Genomic DNA, 20,750 nt, shown 5'->3' on the forward strand with positions numbered 1-20,750 from the left:
TATTTGTACTATTCATTTACAAGCTATTTAAATGTTTCGTGTTAGAAAAAAACCTGACATCTTGCAGCCTTTTTTTCATAACGATTGTCAGCTTACTTGACAAAGACATCTAATGGTAGTAAGAGAAAGAAAAGTAAACACAATTTTCCAGGCTAAGATAAGCAACAGTTAGTAAAAAGACTGATAGACAGCGTTGTGCCAAGATAAAAACAAGATTTAAAGGTGTCTTTACTGCTCATTCACGTTCTGAATGAAAGAACACCTGCTCCTTTCTAGCTTAAGTTCACTCACCAGAACAGAACAATCCAGGAGGTCCTAAAAATAGCTTGACCTGATAAAATTTGAGATTTTTGAGGTCTGAATGTAATTAAACTTATTTTGTTTTTCCTTTTAATGTTAAGGCAGAGAAAGATCATATACTCAGAAAATGGATCACTGCCCCTCACAGTCAGCAAACGCCAAGATATAGCAATTTGCTTTCTATCAGCTGTGCTGCTGTACAACATGGCTAATAGAAATTGACAAAGCTAATAGTGTTCCCAAAGGAGAGACCCATTGGCTTTGCCAATGCTTGTTTAGCTATCAATTTGCTATTGGGGGCCACTTTTAATTTAGAGTATAGGCCTAATTTCTGTCCCAGTCCAACCCTAGTGGAGTGGTGTGGCTCACTGGTTAGAGGCGGCAGACCCGAAAGCAGAGAACGGCCCGGGACCAGGGTTCAATTCCCGACGCGGCAGGGTCGTGGACCAGGGTCGAAAGGACTCGATAATTCTCGCCTCGGTGCCTACTCTAACCAGTGAACACACTCGGTAACTCTGGGCATTAAGCTTGCCTCATCTCTACAACGGCCCCCCACAGATGCAGGGGATGCCTGGTTTCACCTTGGAGATACCCAGAAAGGGACCATCTCACTGGGAAAACCAGGACGGGTTCCCCAGCTTTCTTCAGCGCCAGGATACTCCTTGGAGTCACAGTGCGCTTTACAAGTACACCCACATTTACATTACTGGGCAGGATGCTATGTTAGGATGGAGCTGAAGCAACCAGAGGACAGGGATTGTGTTATCATAAGTGCAAAAACAGATCAACCAAACAGATTGAGCAAAGCAGGTGGGTGATGACTCACTGATCACCGGGGATTTCTTAGAGAAGCTAATGTATGCATTCATTCTATCGAAAACCTAAACAATACAAGTCCAGATTACATATGGATATCTATTCCCACATCTTTGCAAAAGGGTGAGCAGAACAAATAGGTGAACTAATCTGTGATAGAAAATAATCACATAAGTTAACATCTTTTTCCAATATACCGAAGAAAGTGATAAGAGTTACCCTTTTAGTGTTATTTAGTGAGAAGATCAATGTCTACTGACAGCGGTGTATCCTCATATCTTGTGGAAATTGCTTATAAATTATAAAGAAACTGAATGCCGAGTCGTGAAGGGAATAATAAACGGACTACCAGATTTAGTAGGGTGGAATGGATTGCCTTTCTACAGTACGTACCGCACATGTGTGAATCAACTATTCCACTGCGAGCATAGTGGGACACAAGAGATACCTGTGTATTTAATCATATTTTATCAAGCCCATCAAACCTCTGGACTTTTATTATTACTATACAAAGTGAAAGTTTAAACCTTGCATAGGCAGACTCACAACCCTGCATAATAGAGGCATCTTGCACCCCACGGCACTTCTTTATCCTGACAATTTGAATACGGAGCAGCAAAGCCAGGGTTAATGAGCACAAAATAGCAAACATACCTGTCTACTCTATTACTTTATAACAGTATAGTTCCATACATGTATGTATATTACATTAAATATCAATCTTGAGCAACCAGAAATGACATCACAGTCTATTAGACAAATTTATCAAAAAAACATTTAGTTAGTATTAAGTCTTTTTACGTTTCTTCTTTTTAGTACATTCTAATATTGTATTTCACAAATACATACAGTGAAAATATATGATTCAATAACTCAACAAATGGACAGAAGCGAAATATTCAACAGATTTACTGGATCATTTAGACAATATGTTTTTCAGGCCATTGCATTTTTCCTGTTATGGAACCTCAAAAGGTGCTTTGGGTGTCTGCGGAGATTGTAATTGGTGGTATTGGCATTGTGGACACTCTAGGTGACATGTCACTCATAGTGATCAGTATAGCATCATAAGGCAAAGAGTGAGAGTAGCATCTAGGGTGTGTCCTGTTGTTTGTGTGGTTCCCTCTTCAAACATTTACCCTTTGAGGTATCACTAGTTTGCCAAACAGTATGTAGAAATACCAAGAATAGAGAGGTTGTGGTAGTCCAAAGGGATGATGACCAATTAATTTGTCACAGCATCTGAAAAGGCTGAGCTGGATGGAGCAAATCACTAGATTCCCAGCTTTTAGGAATTGATGCTGTGTGATGACAATTTCTGATTAGTAATAATTTCCATTCTGCCTCATAGATCTGACTGATGTGTGTGCCATTCCACTAGATTCAACCCCAATCCATTTTTTAACATGTAGCTGTATGTCTGTTTGGATTGAGTTCTATTAATCAGCAACCACTCCTCTGCAGTTTGTGCTTGTGTTATTCTGCCTATAGATCTTGTAGCTTGAAGGGATTACCTAAAATAGTATAGATGCTGCATTATCCCCCAAACAGTTCTCAATGAAAAAGGATTAGGTTCAGGTTAGAGCCGGTGATGGTGTCAAAGATGTGATAGATGCAGTTCAGGGCAAAAGGTTTAAGGCAAAGGTACATGTAGGAGGATCATATTTGAATATCTGCAAATAAAGTTCATTGGAAGAAGAGCGATCTGAGGGTCATAGTTAACCAATTATTGTATATTAGGTCTCATTCCTCTACTCCCAAACAGGGTCAAAAGAGAAGTTACACAGTTAATTTCCCCTAGACTCTGAGACTCATGGATTTGATGGCCTGGGTGTAACATTTAAGATGCTTGTGAATAAACTCCAGGGTGGAGTCATGAGCATCCAATTAATAGCCACAGGACAGCAACGTGGTTTGTGAAGAGCGTGAGTTCTCCCCGAGGCAATGTGAAGGTAAGGGAGAATTGGATAGTATGGTCACAGCTGGCTCTCAGACACAAGACACAAAGACCCTGAAAGGGTGATAAAGGGAAACTATTAGAACATGTAATAATGGGAGCAGGTTAGAGTCCTACCAACAGTAGGATATTTATTCAAAGATCAGCATAACTTCTTTGTTTCTTACTGCTACTTACAATTGCTGTCTTCATCGCCATACCAAAGTTGCTAGCATGGCAGAGAGTGCTGTATGAGGCTATATTAATAGGTGAATATGTGAAGTTGGACTGAGCAGAGGCTTCTCACCATACCGTGATCACATGTGGCCAAGACAACCAAGCATGCAGTCGATGGAGAGTAAGTTTCAATTACATTCAAAGGCAGTGAAATACAGTCATAAACTTTCAGCAAATACAATACAGAAGGCAGGTATCCCTTCTAAAAATGGTAGGCTACTTTGTCAGCCATCATCAGGGTTTGTATTTACCTTAGTGGTGCTCGAGCATTAGGTAATCGGAGTATCGTGGCCTTGTCATTCGACAAAACTATTGTCTAAATACAATTTACAAAAAAATATTGCTTCTTGGAGTAGTAAATAACAAAAAATCCCATACCCAATGAAGAAACATTTTTGTAAATTATAGTTAGGCCTTGATGACTGTAGGAAATTATTCTCTTTAGCCTGGTGTACACCTATATTCTGTATCGTTCTGCTTTTGAAGGCTGTAGAACTCTATTCGTCTAACATGTGCTAAAGAGTAGTAAGTTGCTGGTTCTCCCCTTTTAACATGGTTGAATTTGCATTACATTAATTGACATAGTTAACTTACCTGCAAGTCCCAAGTATATGGCATATGTTATACTCAGGGCCTTTAAGTTAAATTGCACTAGAGGATTGCATAGTAAACAGAAGGAGATGATGGACGGAGTGCTGAAACTTTTCAGACAGTCACTCCCAGTCACAGATCTGGGTTGAATTCATCATCGTTCTTTAGCTTACTTCTTTACCCTAGTTTAGACCCAGCCATATGCAAATCAGTCTTGACCATCTTCCCCATGGGAACAGTCCAGCTTCAACTGCCAAGCCAGGTCTTCCATGGACTGGAAACAAGCAACCTGGGACACAAGCATCCTGGGATTGGTTTCGGGGTACCACTCCTCATCAGCCAGGCTTGCTTGAATCCAGTGGCAAAGTGAGAAAGTGACCTATGTCTGGACACACCCTTCCAACTTAGGGCAAACAAAGTAGAGTATTACAGCACATATTGTGCCATCCACTACAGTAGCTGTGTAAACATGGCTTCAGGCCTACCATTATAGTCTGACAATAGCAGTTTTAAAAACTGCAATTTGAGCTGCCAAAATAAAGCCTATCAACAGGTCTAAAACTCCCTACTAAATATTAATAAGTAACCTTCAGTAGGCATTATAGCCCATCATGCAGGATACATGATTTTTAAAAATAGGACATGTAGAGAGGTAATATTAAACATGCCTTTACTGTGGCTAGTGTCTAAAAGCTATTTTTACTGTAATAAGGTTGGCTGTTCCTAAACACTGGGTTACGCTATTAAACTTGATAATGCTTTATTTGGCTACTAAACACTTAGGAATATAATTCAAAAACTCTTCGTAAATATTAAGGAAAAGGTACTTTTAGAAAGTTAATATTTCTCTGCCTGAAGCCAATGGAGGCTTATATGCACATTGCTCTTCATATACAAATTGGTATTATAATACACAAATCCTCATGAACAGTTACTTCGGACTTTGTCAGATTCCATTCTTCATTCCGTACTCCATCTGTCATACAGTGATGTTCTGCCACTTTGTTTGAAAAGCTAAAATCTTCACTATTTTCTCATTATAATATGCTGGTATATTTATGGGATTTTAAATCCTACCTTAACAAGATTGTGCTCTGTAGGCAATAAGTCATGACATGTGCCAGTGTAGATTTATAAGCAGGCCAGAATACAGGACTGTAATTCAACATTAAAAGGGGAATGTTCAGACCACAATAAAATGGTATGGGTAAATCCATATATTCCTTCCATTAAAGATATTTCCATGCATTGTCTCTCTATTCGCAAAAACTGCGCATAAACGTCATAAAAAAAGTGTAGCACTAAATGCTATTAAAGGTTCAAAAGTCCTACAAGAGCTTTTACTGCTTCCCATGTTTTACTTTGCTTGTGAGATGATAGCACCTAGCATTGATCCTGCAGTGGACATTTCACCACTCTGACATTCCCCACTACACTGAAAGATGACCAATTCAGTAGCTCCAGAGTCAGATTAATATTACGACTTTTCTAATTAGCTTCATGCCTTGTTGATTTGGCCATGATTTAAGAAACTATGTATCACAATTAAAAAAGAGACTCGCTGCACTTTGACAAGAATTTGCACCCTAATAGGGTTTTGAAGAGAAGGAGCAATCAATTGACCACCCACCTACTACCTTATTAGTTGTGGAATACCAGATGTATCTCCTGGAGGCCCACAAGACTAAGCTTTTCAACATTGTATGTAATGCTTTATCTTGAAAGGCTGGACCCTGTCATTTCTATTACCGCAGGTGCAAGAGAATATTTTCAATGTAGAATCCACCTCCAACTTCAATCCACATCTCCTAATGCATTTCTTCTACCTGCCTTTCAGAACCCTGTACACCTTCCTTGCTCCAGCTCAGCATTGCTTCCCTACAAAAACATTGTTAGCCCTGCCCAAAAGGGCTCTGGTAAACACCAGCCTGCCCCTCTCTTCATTTGCCACTGCACATGCTTTCTAAACAGCCCCGTAATGGCCAAAACCATACAGAAGTGGTGGTCACTGTAATATGGAAGGCACCACAAATAATGTCTACAGTTAATACTATTTTGTGAATTAACACAATTTAAATAAGATGGGTGATACAGTGGCGCATGTATGACAGGACCAATATTTGTCTGCGGAATCTCATAACTTCCTGCTGAGACCTGTTCTACAGCAAGAAAAAAAATAATCATGGAAAAATTAGCCTGAGTGTGTCAGTAGCATTCCTGTAGTATGTTGTGTGTCCCTGTTCCCTGTATGTCAGAGCTGGTGTCCAAAATGATGAAAGTGAATGATGTAATAGAATGTTTGTGTGTGGCGTGGAGTGGAAGTTGGGAGATAGGGACAGTTGTAGGAGGATAGAGCCATGACAGGACCTTCCTGTTGTTGGTGTAATCCAAGGATCTAACATGTAATTATATAACCTTTCATCAACTTTAGTGGCTCCAACTTCCTGTATGAAGACCCTGTCCACTAACTACAACAATATCTTAGTATTTAGGGTCTGATATACAAAGACATGCTACGGTCAGAAACACTGCAGTCCATAAAATTAGTGTTCAAACCTCACTGCCAATAGCAATTAGGAAAGGGTGTCAAGGGCATAAAACTCAATAAGATATATTGATAATTTGTGACTTTGATTGAGTTCGCAAACCATTGAAAAGTTACTGAGTTTTCTTTTTTTTTTTATATCTTTATTCAGTTTTTAAACAACCAAATTACCCCCCTTCCTGGTCAGACAAGTATACATATGTTTATAAAGTACATTACATAATAGTTGAACCATACAAAGATGCGCACCGTTCCGGTAACACTGTAAATAAGAAAAAACATAATAAAAATAAAACAAAAATAAAAAAACTAAAAGAAAAGGAAAACAACGGGTTCATTACCTTCGACCTTGAGCTTGGCACCATTCAGTTATAGGGGACCAGATTTTCAAACTTTTTTTCCGTCCCCTCCTGCCTTTGTGTTTATAGATTGCGATTTCAATGTTCCAAGTGGCGAGAAATCTAGCTAACCATTGTTGAAATGTCGGGGCAGTGGCGTCTAACCACAGTGAGGCTATACATAACCTAAAAACAGCTATTGCTATGCCCAGGTCTAGCTTTTCATGGATCAGTTGCCCCTAATAAAATAACGCTGCTAGACAAAACTACTGTCCTGTGCACCACCATAGATAGAAACTTCCCTATCTCCTTTTTAAGAGATGTTAACCATTCACAGGTGGAGAAGATATGAATACAGTCTGCATTAAACAATTTACATCTAGGGCAACATGTGCTCTTGCCACTTTCCCACTTTGCTATTTTGTCCAGCGTATAGTATAGAAAAAAACAGGTTTTAAAATATTGTGCCTGGAGTTTGGTGGACATCAGAAGTGTTTGTGACATTTCATAAGCATAGTTAAACTCATAGTTTGCGATTGCTGCTTTCTCTAACCATTTTTGCGCAGTTTTCTCCATGTCATCTGGGAATATCGCATTAATGTGTGCATATTTACCCCCAATCGTGTTTTAAGTGCCCTATAACAGTGCTTCTATTAGCATGATTTTTACAACACCCCCTCCCCACCTTGTTTCGGTACCAGAAAGTCCCTAATTTGCAGATACTTGAAGAAGTCCCGCCAGTCTAATCCAAAATTGTTTTTCAATTCTTCAAAGGACCTAATCCCAGTGGAGGAAAGGAGGCAGCCAAATTGGACAATTCCTGCATCATGCCACTTGTGTATATACCTATCGTTAAAGATATCACACAATTCTGGATTATTTTTTAAGGGAGCGTGGAAAGACAGTCTCCCTATGCCAAGCATTTTCCTAACGGTCTTCCACACCTTAAATCCACTAAGTAACATTTTAAATTTAACCTTGTTATGATAACTGTTGTGTAAATGTCTCCACCAGTATCCTCGACTTTCCCAGCCTAGTAGCAGTTGGAAAATAGATGGTTCATAGGCCTCTCCTTCCCCACTTTCTTCTTCATTGTAAAGTAGTTCATTGCTATACAATAGTACGGTAGCCCAGTAGTATACCTTCAAATTCAGGAGAGCTAGTCCGCCTCGCTCCTTCTCGAGAGTGAGGAATTTATAGGCCCGCCAGGGTTGTGAGTATGCCCAGATAAAGCTGGAGAATATCTGTTCTATTGATTTAAACCATGATGAAGAGAATTCCAGACAGATAGCCCTAAACATATACAAGATTTTAGGAAAGAAAACCATTTTAATTGCGTTCACTCTTCCAATTATAAAGAGGTGTAAAGTGTTGGAGATCTTTCTGAATTGCAGCAGTTATTGGCTTCATATTAATGTCAACTAATTTCCCAAGATCAGATGTAACACAGACTCCTAAATAAGTAGCCTGTTCCAAAACTCGTGGATCCCTCCATTCACTTTTCCTATTTAAGACAATCTGAGTTTTGCCCTGGTTATGAGCATAACCAGACACCTCTCCAAATTGTTTAGCCTGCCTCTCGATAGCAGACATAGCCATCTTTGGGTCGAGTGTCACAATAGCAATGTCATCTACATAGGCTAATGATTTAGTGAGATACCCCTGTGATGTTATGGGTTTGATTTCTCTTTCCTTTTCCAGATGTCGGATAAAGGGGTCTATATAAATTGCAAAAAGCAATGGCGAGCAGGGGCAGCCCTGCCGAGTTCCTCGTGATATTATCAGCACTTTTGTTAAAATACCATTTACCAGAACTATAGCCCTTGGGTTCATGTATAGTTTTTGGACTGCCTGTATAAAACCTTCCTTAACACCCATTCTGGATATTGCCATCCACGGGAAGTGCCAGGAGACCCTATCAAAAGATTTCTCCGCATCAAGCAGGATCAGTGCCATAGGATCTCCTGACACTTCCATGCCATCGAACAAGGTAATTACTCGCTGTATATGATTAATTGTAGACCTGCCTGGAACAAATCCATGCTGGCTTGGAGCAATCACCTTGTGAATAATTGGGGCAATTCTATTGGCCAAATCCTTTGAATAGATTTTAGAATCAGCGTTAATGAGGGTAATGGGGCGATATGACCCCATCTGTTCTGGTGGCTTGTTTCTTTTAGGGAAGATGACTATTTTCACCCGGGACCAAGATTTCGGGGGGATGGCCTTCTTTAAAGATGTGAATAATGAGAGCGATCAGGATGTTTTTAATTTGATCTAGAAAAAAGGGATAGAATTCTGACGGAATGCAATTTAATCCCGTAGCTTTCCCTCTTGGCAGGTCTTTAAATATGCTCATAATTTCTTCCTCTGTGGGTGGCTCCTCTAAGAGATTTGCATCCTTGTCTTTAAATTTCTCATTAGAGTGCTTGTCTAAGTACTTCTCAATGCCTGCCGTGTCCCCACCCCCCGATTCTGTGTATAGATCTTGATAGAATCGCCAGAAAGCTTCTCTTATTGATTTGGGGTCTGTTACTTTCCCGCCCTGAGGATCCTGAATCTCAAGGATCTGATTTAATGAGGCCTGTTGTCGCATACGAAAGGCTAGTTGGTGTCCTACTTGCTCATGCACTTTATATATCATTTCCTTCTGAGCGAGGGCTTTTTTAATAGTTTTACCCGAGAAGGTATTCATAATCAGAGCTTTAGCAATTGCCACTTGATTCTGCACTTTCTTGATTTCCTCCTTCCCTACTGGAGCATTGCCCATTGTAAGGCTTACTAAACTGTCCTCCGCCTACCTCAAATTGTCTTGTAACCTCTGCATAGCTTCCCTGGCTAATTTATTAGCTTTTAAAGAACATTGGAAGGTCTCCCCTCGGATCCCTGCCTTTAACGTGTCCCTGACTACTTCAATTGAAGCACTCCCCACATTGTCAGATAAAAAATTAGGAATCCACTCTTTAATATGGCTACAATAGTTCTCATCAGAGAGTAAGGCTTTCTCAAAGGTCCATGATCTCGGAATGTCACTAGTCTTATCTGTTTCCAAAGAGCAGATGAGAGGATTATGGTCTGAGAGGACTCGTGGGAGCTTCATAATTCGGCAATTGGTTTTTATCGCGTTGGACATTAAAACATAATCCCGTCTTGCATGGGTGAGATGTGGATTGGAGAAGTACGTAAACCCTGGATCACCAAGTTTAAAGGTCTGCCAGCCATCCACCAGGCCATGTAAGCAATGCATTTGTCTTAATGCCTTGAATTCCTTGGGTTTGCGTCCGGAATAGTGTCACCCATCCTCTTAGGACCAGTTGATTGGCAGGTTAATGTTAAGATCCCCACAGGTCAGTAGAGGCTGTGGCCAGTGCACCAGCTCATTTGAGATCTCATCAAAAACTAAAGCCTCATCTCCAATACTGCAATAAATGGCACATAGCGTCATTTTTTGCCCACTCCCATATTGGCATTTTGTAATTGCCCAGAGACCAAATTTATCTGTCTTAGAATGACAAAAAGTGAGCCCCCCCTCTGGCTAAGATGGAAACACCCTTGCCCTAGCTCCTTGTGACGTAGCACAGATAAGCCTGTACCCTAGTGTTTTGAGAATATGTGTTTGCGACCCCTCGATATGCGTTTCTTGTAAACACACAATGTTAGTACCCCAGGTTTGTAGCCCTACAGTCACCACCTGTCTTTTCCTAAGATCATTTAGGTCACAAATATTCATTGATAAAATCCTTAGCAAACCCATCTTTTAACACAACATGGTCCATATCTAAACCCACACGATTTTCCTTTTTTTCCTTAGTTCAAAATCGAGTGACAAATTAAATTGTTTGATAATTTTTGTGCTTTTTTTCCCCTTTTACGGTTACTATTTGGTGCCCCCTGTCTGACCCTCCTACCCTTCCTCAACCTCCCCCCCACCCTCCACCATTTTTTAAGGTTATTGACATCCGACATGCAGAGCCTCGTGATCCAGCTGAGCCTCCCTTCAAACCACAAAAAAACAAGAAGATACACAAGCAAAGAGAACAAAAAGAGAAAAAAAGAACGGAAAAAATTAGACAAGAAGTTTTCTGTACCCCCAATTAGCAAATATCTGCCAAGTTTGTAACCTGCCTTCAGTTTGGCATACTACTCATGCATTATCTAAACATGAACTAGTCATACGTGATGCATAGCACCAAATATACCTTGAGACATTTAGTTACGTTATTTGTGCCCCAATAGTTCCCCTAAGTAATTTTGCGCCTGAATTTCGGATATAAAACTGCAGGTAGACCCTTTCTATACCACTTTCAACTGGGCCGGATTCTGCAGGTACACCTCGGCCCTCCACCGTGGCGTGAGCGAAATCGGGCCTGGTGAAGAACATTATTCCATCAAAAGTACGTCTCTTAGTCGGTCTGGCCAAGTCAAAAAGGATTTGTCGAAGTAGGAAATTCACGAAGAATAAAAGCATGGCACGTGGGTGCTGAGCAGCCGCTGCATGTTTGCTGGGAAACAGGGGAAATCGGTGGGCTCTTTGAATTTCCCTGTCCAGATCCCATGATTGCAATTCTGGAAAGGCCCCTTTCAAAAGGGTAATCATAAATCCCCTAGGATCATCTTTTTCCACCCCTTCCTGGATTCCTAGGAAGCGGAGGTTGTTGCATCTCTGTCGATTTTCTTGTTCTTCTAGCTTCCACATCATGTCTTTTACAGTGCCCTCGTGTTCATCATGCTTATTCTGAAGTGTTGCAACATCTTTTTCCAACTATTCGGTCCTTCCCTCCACCATCGCCATGTGATCCGCTATGTCGGCACATGTTTTACCAACTTTCCTAACTGCCCCTTGCAGTTTCCTTGCTACCATCCGGGATCTATGACTGTCTGCCTTTACATCCTCCTGAAAGCTTTTGATGGACTACAAGACATCTGTCAAGGCAGGTTCCGTTCTTGTGTCTCGATGATCGCCCCCTTTGCCGCTACCAGTGCTTGTTGAATTATGCCCTGAAGCGGTGGAGGATTTTGAGACTAAGGTGAGAGGGGTGTTGTTGTAATCCCATTTTAGTTCTCTTACACCCGTATTATCATTGTCAGATAGGTCGCTGTCCCTTTGAGCACGTTTTCTGTTCTTTTTTTTGCATAGTTTTTTGGTTCCGGGTTTGACTCTCTGGGTGTCAGTATTGGGGCTGCTATACCATTTCTTTCCTTCCTCCCACTAGACAGTGCGATGCTGATGTCTGACATTTCGTATTCTTCTGTCAGAGAGTAGAGTTTTTCTTGATTGTCTGGTGCCTTTGAACTCCAATCCGTAAGCACACTATCAGCCAGTGGAGGATTACCTGTGGCTGTTATGTCTTTTGAGGCCTCAATGTTGCCTGCCATCCCTACAGGGTTAACATGTGTGCTGGTCAAGTTATCCTCCAGACTACCCTCTGCAGGCAAGATTGTCAGAGGAAGGGTGAGGGCTGTACCAGGATGATCCGAGACAGGAGCGTCAAAAGGCTGCCCTGACATGCAAGTAGATCCTCCTATACCCAAGTTATCCACGAAACCAGTCAGTCTATTGTTCTCTGCCTCAGTAGCTGCAAAACTACTTGTAATTAGTGGCTGAGATCCATCAGTTTATTTGGGTGTGCGTGTGGCGCCCTTCTTCCCGATGACCACCAATGTCGACTCTTTTTCCTACCATACTTTTTTTAGGCCATCCAATTTTTGTCTGCCACCACCTCTGCCTAAAACACTTAGGCCATCCACTTTCTTCTGGCATGTGATTGCCAGCGCTGTTTTAGTCTCTGAGGGCACAAGTCAGAATATAATTCCCTTTGGGCGAATTACCTTAGAAACACAAATTCTTACAAACATACACATATAAACTCAACAATAACAAATCATAACAAAGAAGCAATATAAATTATATTAAAAAAGCAGTGGAAACACTATAATAAAAGTATATCTGCACAGTTTATTAGCATACACTATATTTTGTTAAAAATGGGAAACATATACAAAACGGAACACTATAAAAGAAATAAATCCAACATTCCTATAAAAAAAGGAGGTACAAATAAAGGACTAAATTCCAACAAAAGCTCAGAATTTTTCTTAGTCTGTTTTTCACGTATTACTCCTTGTGCATCGACGCGTTTTGGCGGTATGTTTAATGTTTAACCACCTTCATCAGGACAATTACAATAAATGTCTCCCAATGGTTCTCAATTGTTTTATGTCAATCAAAATAAGATCAGGGGGTACTCTGCCTCCTTCTCAATCTCAAAAGATATTCGTCCAGCGAATTATCTCTTCAAAGTTAAAACAATGTTATCCTCCTAATGTATCTTGATAGTGATTAGGGGACCACAACACTTATATTCTGCGTTGTTTCGAGACTTAGTAACTGACAACATGTGCTAATATAGATATAAATGTGGAGTGATACATCCACGCACGTGGTATTAGTGTGGTCGTATATACACACTCTGTCAGGGTTTGTGTTTAAAAAACCCTTGTTAAACACAACCCCTAATCAGAGAGGAAGCTGCTCTCTTTGGACAACTTTCGAGAGTTAGGTAGTACCTCAGAGGACCACTGCCTGCTCCACTTGATGTGGTCCCAAATGTGAAATTATTTTGAAGCACCACCTTCAGGGAGCATAGGCTGCTTTTAAAAAATGTTCACCTTTTGGGATGCAAACACAGGGATAGTGATTTGCTGTTTCTTGCCGGTCACCAAATCTTTGGTTGTAACCAATCATAGGGGGTTTGTAAATAACCAGAAAAATTAATTTTATTAGGCAGATCATTTTGCAGCCTCTAGAGACTGTACATTTTGGCACCTGACCGACTGGTACATAGGTCACATTTCTAATTTAGAGACAGGTCAAAGATAGTTGGTGTACAATTCACATCCATTATTTGTGACATTTCTCTTTGTACAACAGACCTCTAATTCCTTATTGAATCAAGTCAAGAGTGCTGGATTAGTGAAAAATGTTTTATTTTTTTGCCATTGATTTTCAAGCCATGTATTGCATGTTTTATAGTCCTAATCTGTATCGCAATTCTCAAAAGGTTTAACAGAATTATATGATTATCTCACTTGTAGCACAGTCCATCAAGCTTGTGTAGTACCAGAATATCAGAACTAAAATATAATCGGGGAGAAATATTGAGTGTTAAATATTGCTTACGAAAATTTTTCTTGCTCTACTTAATAATAGAAGATGTACACTTAATAAGATATTATTTTTGGCAGTGATACTTGACATGATTTTTCTTTTAGACAATAATTTGGCTGGCAATATTCTGACATAGTCAGTTCACTCCTAGGCAAACTCCTCACAAGCATTATCAAGGCGTAATTCAGTATTGAAACTAAATAACTACTGGGATGTTCCTACTACAATAGTCGCACCATTGCATAGCCTACAAGGCCATTTTGCATCCGACTAGAAGCACTAAAATAGTAATATAGTTTCCAGGGGTATCTGTCAATGTAAGGAAAGATCGAAGGACAATTATGAATAAAATTACTGCAGACGGAATCATTGAGAAGATCAAATCTTGAGAGTGGTTTTTGATATGTAGTTTGGCATGGAATGCCATTGGTAGCTTACATTTTGAAATTAATTTCAGGTCCCTGTTGTAGATTTCTGCCTGTCTTTTCTAATATGGATTTGTGCTCGGATGTTACTAGATCGAGTTGTAACTAAAGTTGAGGAGCCTGATGATAGCTTTCAGTATTGGGCAAATATTTTCAGGCTTCCACAGAGAAAAGTATGACTTATTCAAGAAGTTGGGCCGTGAAGTGTTATCAAGATGCCATAAAAGATTGGTCAGCTTGACCTTATGTATACATTATGCAAATGTTGAGCGATAAGGGGTGTTAATTTTTCTATCTCCCATTTTTATTGTTTACCTTTTCCAGTTTCAAATTATTGCAATACTTATTCTCCATTAGAACTTTCTTGATTGAACAAGCAAATATCCAGGGTACCGTTAATAAACACTGATGTATATGGTCTACTGTGTTTACATTCTGTAAAAACAGTGGTACTACTAAGACAGCAGATACACAAGACACTGTGAACTAGAAAATAAGTTGGCAGCAGCTGCAGTGATCACAACCTCCGGTGCCAGGGATCCTGAGTGTTTCCGTGTTAAACAAAGTCGGTTTGCCATTTTGGTCTGGAATAGGTTTTGGTGTCCACCACCATGTGCTGATTTTATTTTTGTATGGTTTTAGGTGTATGTTTTGTGTTTTTTTTGTTGCTCCTGGCCTTGAGTCAGACCATTGCTTTTACAAAAACATTTATTCAGCCCACCACAGGATACAGGATGGGGTAGTGGTCGCCCCACTTTAATCCCTGACACTCTTTACTTTGAATGTCCTTAGAAACCCCTTGCATGTTGTTTAATTCTGCCTAAAATAGTTTCTTGCTCTTAAGTGACAAATCAGGTTCAAAGTATTTTATTTTGTGTATACTAACATTACCGACTAGCTATTTATTTTGCCTAAATTCTAGCTGCTCAGTCAGAGCATGATTTGTTTTATTCCTCCTTTCTGGGTTTGCCCTTTGAGACCGGTTTAGCTTTTTGGCCAGACTATTGCTTTCCCCCAGTAGTAACTTCATATAATATACAAACGGAATGGGGCTTTTGGTGCACGCTCTTGATTTATCGGTCTGTTCCACATTTTGCTTCGACCCACAACAGCTTACAGTATGGGGTAATGGGTCAGCACACTTCAGCGGTTGTTTCCCTTTACCTTGAATGACTGGCCTTTGACTCTGAACATTTTTCACTTCGGTCTATTATAAAAAATGCTCCCTTCTTTGCAGTGTTCAGTACCTGGCTTGTTCGTTACCATTAAAGTACTGTCATGGGATAAATATGTGGCATTTTACACTATCATTCCAACTAATTTAAACAGAATACACCGCCAAGGACAGAACCATTGACTGTGCCAATGTTGGGTAAAGATTTTTTTATAAACTGCTTATGTGACATTGTAACCTGACAGTTGCCTGCAATTACTATTGATAATGATAATAATAATCATATTTATAATAATAATAATAATTATTATTATTATATTAATGTCTTTATCACATGGGGTGTTCGTGAGGGAACCATTCACACTTGGTGGTGCAGGAACATATATTTTATGGTCCCTATGGGGGCATATTTGAAACAAGGGGGATGTTGCACAAGGGATGTCTCTCCATTTTTTAATAATACTCTGCACTTACAATAAGACACCAAAGCTAAACTTCTTCATTGTGTGGCACAATGATACTTTTTGAGCATTGTTTCCTACATAAACTCATCTGTGTCCTTGTGTGTTTTGCAGTGATATGCTGAAATTGATTTGCTGTGGAAGACACTTTAACAAATCGAATGATCCAACATTCTGCCTCTAGGCGGCCATTGAGATTCGGAGCCAACATCTCGAGTAGGACATCCTAAAGGTAATTGTTATTTATTTGATATTGAATTTTATGTATTGTAAACTTTGCCAGTACCTTGCTCGCCTTGACATTCATGCTATTTCTTTGCATCACCATAAATATGCAGGAATTCTAAACAATCAAAAATCAAGTCCCTTCCAATATTCTCATTTTTGAAAATGCAAAGTCGTCTGTAAGCCAATTTTTAGTAAAGAATGCACTTAAAAGCGCAATTGCTATTCGCCATCATTACACTCTTTAATGAAAATACAGATGTTCATATAGAGAACAAGAGAAAAATCCACTCTGTTTTACATTAGAAATGCTATAAAGTGAGAGCACATCTCCCCCTCCCACCTTCCCTTTGTTGTTCTCTGATGATTGTTGTACCCCTGGCAAGTACAAATATTGAGCCACTTACTTCTATTCAATATTGCAATGACATTTGTGTCTCCATGATCAAAACCACTATGTGTACGGTAGACATGTCAGGGGCGTGCATTTTCTTATTTAAATAAGGTTATATATACATATAGATAATATAAATATAATACCCACCGTGGGATGACTAAAAAGATAAATATTTGCATAAATAATTACACCGAAGTGACTGTTGTTCTTTTGGCTACCAATGCAGGAGGTTCTGTGAGTGGTTCAATGATTTTTTAAGATTGTTCAGCTGGACTGAAATAAAAGCCCTTCAAATGGAAAGCATTGGTCAAACCTGGTGAACATAAGACCATCTCCACTAGACCTTAGACCACATATTCTTCATTAATGCTGATAGTGAGGCTATGGGCTCGATTCACAAAGCAATTGGCATTTGAACATTTTGCTTTTCCACCCAAGCGGCCTTTGTAGGTCGAGCTACAGCGCACGTGCTGTCTGCAAGACTTGCTGTAATCAATAATCCGACATTTCCCCCTCTGCTACTTACCATTGGTTCACTCCACTGTCCTTCTACTTTGCTGCCTCCTCATTCGTTGTCTTTACTGATGTCACTTGTCCTCAAGGCTGAGGCACACAGGTAAAGTACAGGTAAAGTATGGTCTACTTACACTTTGGGTCCTCAGCTGCTGCGTGGAAATACGCTTTTCTTTACATTTTTTTAACTTTATATTGTCACCGCTGCTCCTCCTTTCCGGGTAAGATTCTTTCTCTCAAAGCAGGGCACCCACTTCACTATTATCAACACAGGCGCCCTGCTCTATGCTGTAGCACTGCTCAGCTTTCATATTTTCAATCAGCCCCCATGTTGATAATATGAAAACAGCCGCTGTGCCGCAGCATCAAGTTTCATAAAGTTTATAGTTCAGCATGATGCACTCTTTCAACACGCTCAACGCTTTACTAAAGAGCGGCATCTGTACTGCTAATACGACAGCAGAGCCATGCTGAAGTATAAACTTTATGAATTTTATGCTGAAGCACGGCGCCTGCTTTCATGTTATCAACACAAGCGCCTTGCTCTATGCTGCAGCACTTCTCCCGCTTTCATATTATCAACTTGGCGCCCCACTTCATCAAAGTGTGGCGCCAGTGTTGATAATATGAATGCAGGCGCCGTGCTGCAGAATCAAGTTTCATAAAGGTTACACATCAGCACTGCACGCGATTTCATGTTATCAACATGGGCTCCACGCTTTAATAAAGCGGGACACCTATACTTATAATACGAATGAGGGCGCCGCGCTGAAGTATAAACTTTATGAAACTTTATGCTGTAGCACAGCGCCTATCTGCAATACAACAGGTCTCGCATTTACATGAGTTTGAGCTATTGCAATTGTAAATGACAATGCCTTTTATTTATGTTTTGGTTTTTAACGCTTTCCGTGCTCATGACGGCTCCATGCCGTCATGAGTCATGGCCGGCGTGTGCTTATGACGGCGTGGAGCAGTCATGCAACTGCCGCTCCGCCCACGCAGCACTAATTCCCCGCCTGTGCGGGCGAATTAATGAGTGGGCGGGGTCATGACAGCTCTACATCATCATGAGCACACGCCACCCGTGACTCATGATGGCGTGGAGTCGTAATAAGTAAGGGAGCGCCACACCCACCCCCTAGCCCCGCCCGCGTCGCGGCGGTATTCGCGTCGTGGCAAAAAGGTTAAAACCTTAATAAAAGGCATTGTCATTTTCAATACCAATAGCATAAACGCTTGCAAATGCGAGACCTATTGCATTCCAAATGCTTGTTTGCTAATGCAAACCGTTTTGGAAATCGCAAATCTTGGTTACGTACTTGGAAAATTATTTTTTTCAAACAATAAATGTCTTGTGACTACATCTGTTCTCAAAGGTAATCAGTGGACAGGAGTGGGAGTACAAGGAATGCCCTGAGTGTGTGCCCATAAACTTGCATTTTTAGGGTACTCCCGGATTACTCTGCCCATTCCCCACCATGGAAAAGGAAAAGTGCAGGAGTGAATTCCTGCCCAAAGTGGGAAGAGAGCACTGCAAAACTGGTAGAGCTATAGGGGATGGGGTTTCTCTATGGGAAGAAATAGTGCCGCTTTGGTGAAAAAAAAAATCCACAATCCTGCCTAATTTTTTAAAATGTACAGTTCTGCATTTGTGAATACCTCTGCATTGTCAGAAATAGGAACTGAGTAAAGGTTTCCAATTTTCAGAAGTTCTCAAACAAAACCTGCCACTGCTACAATTCTCCAGATGTACTTCTGGAAACGTTTGTGAATTCTTGAAAGTCAGATATATATACCCCTATGACGTTTTAACTCTCTGGATGCATATTTACAGCTTTGTTTGAATATTGGACCCTATGAGTTTTTTCTCCCTTTTTACTAATATCAAATGCAGTTGGTGGTATGTCCACTGGAGGGCGTTACCTGAGAGACAATGTTGTTAAATTATCTAGTTAATGGGGTACAGTGGTGAATGGATTCCACTGAATAGCCTGCGTAAGACAGACCATATGGACAGGAAAGGTAAGACACGACAAGGCAGCTTAACGTGTTTGTAGTGGGCAATATTTACACAGCGCAAAAGCATCCTTTCTATGGCTCTCTGGGAAATCCTTGGGCATACCAAAAGGACAAGGCAGTTAAATAATCCCATCAAGGACTCACTAGTGACTAGTAGGAGATGAGTGTTAAACTGTGCAACTAAGGTGCTTACCACTTGATTGTGTAAATAAGCATCACAGTGTAGGGGAACTTTTGGGAAATTGTTGGTAAACATAGATATTTGTTTATTTTATTATGGATGTGTACCTAGTCCGAGAGGCAGGGACCACTTTACTTACAGAGGGCGCATTCCCAAACAGTTCACAGAAATAATGTTGGTGTCATTGGAAAGGAGGTGCTTGACCTAGTTTTATCTAATGGGTGACAAGTATAGGGTTGGACAGAATTTTTTATTCCACCAGCTGAACTGGAGGAATTTAGTAATTCCGCATTACTCTCAGACTTAATCGTCACTCGTTGTTATTTAAACTGGCCTGGGAAATGGTGCAGTCCCTCTGTTAAAAAAACACTGAAGATGGAACTGTAATCTGCAGTGATTTTTAAACATAGAGGGACAGCTCTCTCTTCTAGTCCTGTATAAAAAAAGTTGACTGCATTGCTGTGCATTCCCCATCAGCGCCCTTACACACTCGGAGTATATCAGGCTTACATATTCTGAGTATGTAAGGGCAGGCGTCGATGTGAATGCACATCAGTGCATACCCCTCGGCGCCTTTACATATTGTACAGGATGCACAGCAGTGCCAAATACCCAATACACTTGCAATGCATACTCCTCATCCCCCTTGCATATTCTGCAGGTATCACTGCAGAGTACATAAGGGTCCTGAGGGGTATGCACTGTAAGTGCATTTGATAGCGCTATTTCTTAGATAGCAAGCCCGTCTGCGCCCGTCCGCGCCAAGACCGCGACAGGCGCAGGAAACTCTGCCCTTTCATCCTCCCACATTTCCTACCAACCCAACGACCTCCTTCAACTACAGGCCATTAAGCACTGCCCATGTATACTTGACCCAGCCGCATTGGCAGGTCCGGTTAGCTGCAAGCTCTGCCACTGGACCACTGACCAACACCCAGCCCTTTCACCGGCCAATGTACCACCTCCCCAGGCCCCCCAGCTCTCCCTCAAAGGTGGACTAATCGACGCACGTTCCATGTGCAAGCACAGTCAAGACATTCACAACCTCATTTTGGAGTCCGATTTCGACTGCCTTATGATAACGGAAACTTGGCTGACTGTAGACAGTAACCCTGACATTGCTGTCGCCCTACCTTAAGGCTACTCGCTCTTCAGGGAAGATAGAGTAAAGGGCCGAGGTGGAGGTGTCGCAATTATACTTAAAGACTCCCTCCCTTGTCATACCTTCAGTCTGGAGCCCTTAAAAAAGACTGAAGGCCTAGGCTTCTCCATTAAACTGAACGAACACACTTCGTTCTCAGGTGGACTTATCTACCGTCCTCCCGGTAATGCCACCGAGTTTCTCGACTCCCTGTGCGACTCCTTAGGACAACTTTCACTCAGATACCCATCTTTCACCTTCCTAGGGGATTTTAATTTAC

At 40.8% G+C, this 20,750-nt stretch overlaps 1 protein-coding gene across 3 annotated transcripts in view; it reads left to right on the forward strand.

Annotated features, from left to right (window-relative positions):
- APBA2 (amyloid beta precursor protein binding family A member 2) overlaps nucleotides 1-20,750 on the forward strand; it is a 1,219,434-nt gene that overhangs the window by 252,807 nt on the left and 945,877 nt on the right. For all 3 annotated transcript variants that reach the window (XM_086958387.1, XM_086958390.1, XM_086958389.1), the window contains exon 2: nucleotides 16,106-16,223. The gene's annotated coding sequence lies outside the window, so the exon portion shown is untranslated. The remainder of the gene's footprint in view (nucleotides 1-16,105; nucleotides 16,224-20,750) is intronic.

This window comes from Lissotriton vulgaris, chromosome 2_1 (genome assembly GCF_964263255.1).
Source record: "Lissotriton vulgaris chromosome 2_1, aLisVul1.2, whole genome shotgun sequence".
NCBI classification, from domain to species: domain Eukaryota; kingdom Metazoa; phylum Chordata; class Amphibia; order Caudata; family Salamandridae; genus Lissotriton; species Lissotriton vulgaris.